Here is a 4,867-nt window from a genome sequence, read left to right on the forward strand (position 1 = left end):
GGTCGCTGCCGTAACGGCCCCCTCGGTGCTGGGCAATCCCCCGAATGTGGCTCCGCAACACCAAAAAGAAATGGGAAGAATTTTGGCCCAGCTAAAGAGTTTTGACCATGTGGGGTGAACTGTTGGTGTGCTAAGCTTTTCATGACCTGGGAAACACAAAGATGTGCAGATTTTTTTTTAAATGCTTCTTTTGGATGGAAAGTAGTACGGTTTTAAATAAATGCTTTGACCCACATGTAAAGGCAGGCACAGCACGGCGGGGCCGGCTCTTAAAAAGTGCCTAGCCTGTATTTTAGCACCCTTGATAATTGTGCTCTGTGCTGTGCATAAACTAGTTCGCAAAAACCTAACTTGAGACAGGACAGAAGAGCTTAGGGTAATCGGTTTTAATCATCACAGATCAAGTCAATAGAGTCAATTAGTCAATATATACTGGCTAACATTTTAATTATCTTGCCATGGTCCGGATTTGTGCTTAAAAATATTTTATGTTGCAGTTTTCAAACAAGGAATTTCAGATCAGTTCATTACTTTCTCAAGATAAAGCTTTATGGGGTGGACTGAATTTATCTAACAGCTTAATGCTGCAGAAGTGGCATCACCTCTATCACGCTCTCCCTGCTGCCTTCTCTGGCTGCTTCAGTGCCAGCTCTGACATCCATGTAACTCTCCAAGGAGCCAGTACAGCTCATGAAACCTAGAAAACTTACATCAGGAAAAATGTTTAATGTTTGCAGTTTTTGCTGGTTAGTGAGCTGAAGTGGCTCACCAGCTGCTCAGAAAAGCACCAGAGTTGATACAAGGCACAGGGTGATAAGCATGCTGGTAGATCAACTCACCATTTCATGGGACTGAGTGCTCACTAGAGGAACTATCTGTTCACTTTCTCAGGAAGGGGATGTACTGTAATTTTGCTTTACTGGTACGGTATGAAAAAACAAAGGACATCATAGTTTCTCGGTTACTCAGAAGTATTTCTGTTGCGTGAGAGGCAAGCCAAATGCAGTATCCCTACAGCTTGTTGGGTAACAGAGGCACCGCTTTCAAAGTTTCAAATGAGGGTTATGTATTACCATTACTTTAATATAGCATAAATCAGCATTGCCATCCAAAAGTCAGCCCTGAAATTTTGTGCATTTTGGTCCTAAGGTGGTAGCATGCAACACTGGTATGGGCCAATCTAACACCTTACTGATACTGCAGCAGCAGGGTTACTAATCCAGCAGGTTCTAGTGTCTGGGGGTAGAATAGTAGGATAAAAAGTGAAAAGCTTGACTGTAAGAAGAAAAAGTCGTTTTAATTTCAGTTGTCTGATATATATTATGGCAGGAGGTGATTTTTGACAGTCTCAAGTTATAATTGATGCTATCATCTAATCATTGAATTGTCTATCACTTGAGGTGTGCATTGAATTCACAATTGTCTGAAATATTTTAATCAAGAAACAAATTTAGAAGAGTGCTGCACTGTAACTGCATTGAAGTTTAGCTGCTCATTTTGCCTTCAGGATTTACTGAATGCTACCTTTTTAAGATATATATTGAAAACACATTCCATACCAAACCAGTAATGTAAGTATTGACTTGGACCTAGGTTAGCATTCACAACTAACTCAGTGTACTGAATCTTAACAGCCAGGTTGTTAACCAGTAACCATTTTTCTTGTTACCAGTTTTTATGAACAACTGTTTTGAGATTAACTTAACCAGCCTACTGAATAGCTCTCAAGTGCAGAGAGCTCAGAAGGATCCCTGGAATCACAGGTAAGTCTGAGAACAGAGAGCACAGAATAACTGAGGGCTGTATCCTGGCCACAGTGTACTCTCTCTGCCCCAGGAGACTTTTCTTTGACCTCCTCTCCAGGGTACTTTCAGGTCCCAGCCTCAGCTCAGGGATTACTAGGTGTCCTAACTAGGGTAGGAACTAGGTCACAGTGCATATAAGGATGAGCCGAGACCACACTGGTTGGGTTGGCACAGGACAGCAAGTCTCACAATGTGCTTCGCCAGGTGGTTTGGGAATTGGAATGGGAGAAGAGCAAAAGTGTCTTGTGGACTGAGGTCTTGTGTGAGTGTGTAAAACTTCATAAATATTTTTAACAATGACAGCAGTAACATAGTGACACTTAAAACACATGAGAATTTTCTTCAATTTCTTATTCCAAATACATTGGTTAAAACTAGATATATGGATACCTGTAATGGTACTTTCATTGTTTTAAGGCTTTTAATCATTATTTTTGAGATTACAATTTTTAGTAAGAAAAGTTGGGAAACTTGGTCACAATACAACATGGTTTGAAAACAGAATTTTATACTTAAATACATATCTTCAGATTATGCGAAGGCAATAAACAGCGTTGCTTAAAAGCAAGGTAGACCAGTTGCTGAAGACAAACATTTGGATTATGACATGAACTATTTTTTACAAAGAACTAGTTCACAGAATCACAGCATGGTAGGGGTTGGAAGGGACCTCTGAAGATCATCTGGTCCAACCCCCCTGCCAAGGCAGGATCACCTAAGGGCAGGTTGCACAGGAACGCGTCCCATCGGGTTTTGAAGGTCTCCAGAGAAGGAGACTCCACAACCTCTCTGGGCAGCCTGTTCCAGTGCTCCGTCACCCTCACAGTAAAGAGGTTTTTCCTCATGTTGAGGTGGAACTTCCTGTGCTGCACTTTATGCCCGTTGCCCCTGGTCCTATCACTGGGCACTACTGAAAAGAGACTGGCTCCATCCTCCTGACAGCCACCCTTCAGAGATTTATAGACATTGATAAGGTCCCCTCTCAGCCTTCTCTTCTCCAGACTAAACAGCCCCAGGTCTCTCAGTCTTTCCTCATATGAGATGTTCCAGTTCCCTAATCACCCTCATAGTCCTCTGTTGGACTCTTCCCCAGAAGTTCCCTGTCTCTCTTGAACTGGGGACCCCAGAACTGGACACAATATTCCAGATGAGGCCTCACCAGCACAGAGTAGATAGGGCGGGGGGATAACCTCTCTTGACCTGCTCATCACACTCTTCTTAATGCACCCAGGATACCACTGGCCCTCTTGGCCACCAGGACACATTGCTGTCCCATGGATAACTTACTATCTATCAGGACCCCAAGGTCCTTCTCTATGGAGCTCCTTTCCAGCAGTTCAAGCACTAGTTGATAAATAACTACTAGTTGACCTAGTAGTTATTTCTGTATCACCAGTAAGTAGGGTATGATGAAATGACTGGCTGTGTGGACAAGAGGAAATTGATGGGTGTTGTATATTTTGACTTTATCAAGGACTGATATAGTCTCCCATGTACCTTTATAGCCAAATTGGTGAAATACAGCTTGGATAACTGGGAAATAAGGTTGGTGAAAAACAGGCTGGCCTATCAGGCTTAAAAGTGTGGTGATCAGCAGGATGACTGCTTGATTCTGGGATCAATACCTAAGCCAATACCCTTAAATCTTTATTAACAACTTGGAAGACTGAGCACACTCTCAGCAAGTCTGCCCGTGATGATGAATTGAGGGGAGAGGTCACTACGGGCAGGGCTGCTACTCAGAGTGAGGTGTACAGCCTGGAGCAACAGGCTGCGAGAGGAACTAATGGAGGTCAACTACAAGCAAATGCAAAGGCCAACATTTGGGATGGGAAAAGCCCATGGCTCAGTACAGGCTAGAGGTATGTATTAGATTTGCGTGGCAAGGTTTTGGTAGCAGGGGGGTTACAGGGGTGGCTTCTGTGAGAAGCTGCTAGAAGCTTCCTGTGTCCGGTAGAGCCAATGATGTCAGCTGGCTCCAAGGTGGACCTGCCGCTGGCCAAGGCTGAGCCCATTAGCAATGGTGGTAGCACCTCTGGGATAACATTGTTAAGAAGAGGAAAAAACCCAGCACACAGCAATTGCAGCCAGAGAGTGGAGTGAGAATACGAGAGAAACAGCTCTCCAGACACCAAGGCCAGTGCAGAAGGAGAGGCAGGAGGTGCTCCAGGTGCCGGAGCAGAGATTCCCCGGCAGCCCCTGGGGAAGTCCATGGTGAGGCTGGCTGTGCCCCTGCAGCCCATGGAGCTCCACGCTGGAGTGGAGCTCCATGCTGGAGCAGATCTCCACCTGGAGCCTGGGGAGGACCCCACGCCGGAGCCAGGGGATGCCTGAAGGAGGCTGTGACCCCGTGGGAAGCCCACACTGGAGCAGGCTCCTGGCAGGACCTGTGGACCCGTGGAGAGAGGAGCCCAGGCTGGAGCAGGTTTGCTGGCAGGAATTGTGACCCCATGGGGGACCCACACTGGAGCAGTCTGTTCCTGAAGGATGGCACCTGTGGGAAGGGACCCAGGCTGGAGCAGTTTGTGCAGAACTGCAGCCCATAAGAAGGACTCATGCTGGAGAAGTTCATGAAGGACTGTGTACTGTGGGAGGGACCCCACAGAGCAGGGGAAGAGTGTGAGGAGTCCTCCCCCTGAGGAGGAAGGAGCAGCAGAAACAACACGTCATAAACTGACCACAACCTCCATTCCCCATCCCCCTGTGCTGCTCAGGGGGACGAGGTAGAGAAATTGGGAGCGAAGTTGAGCCCAGGAAGAAGGGAGGGGTGGGGGGAAGGTGTTTTAAGATTCAGTTTTGTTTCTCATTATCCTGCTCTGATTTTGACTGGCAATAAATTAAACCAATTTCCCCAAGTGGAATCTGTTTTGCTTGTGACAGTAATTGGTGAGTGATCTCTCCCCGTCCTTATCTAGACCCACAAGCTTCTCATTATATTTACTCTCCCCTGTCCAGCTGAGGAGGGGAGCGATAGAGCAGCTTTGGTGGGCTCCTGGCATCCAGCCAAGGTCAACCCATCACAGGGCAGTAACTAGAACGCAACTTCATAGGAGAAGACACAG

The sequence above is a fragment of the Phaethon lepturus genome, unplaced genomic scaffold, assembly GCF_000687285.1.
Source record: "Phaethon lepturus isolate BGI_N335 unplaced genomic scaffold, ASM68728v1 scaffold7968, whole genome shotgun sequence".
In the NCBI taxonomy this organism is placed as follows: domain Eukaryota; kingdom Metazoa; phylum Chordata; class Aves; order Phaethontiformes; family Phaethontidae; genus Phaethon; species Phaethon lepturus.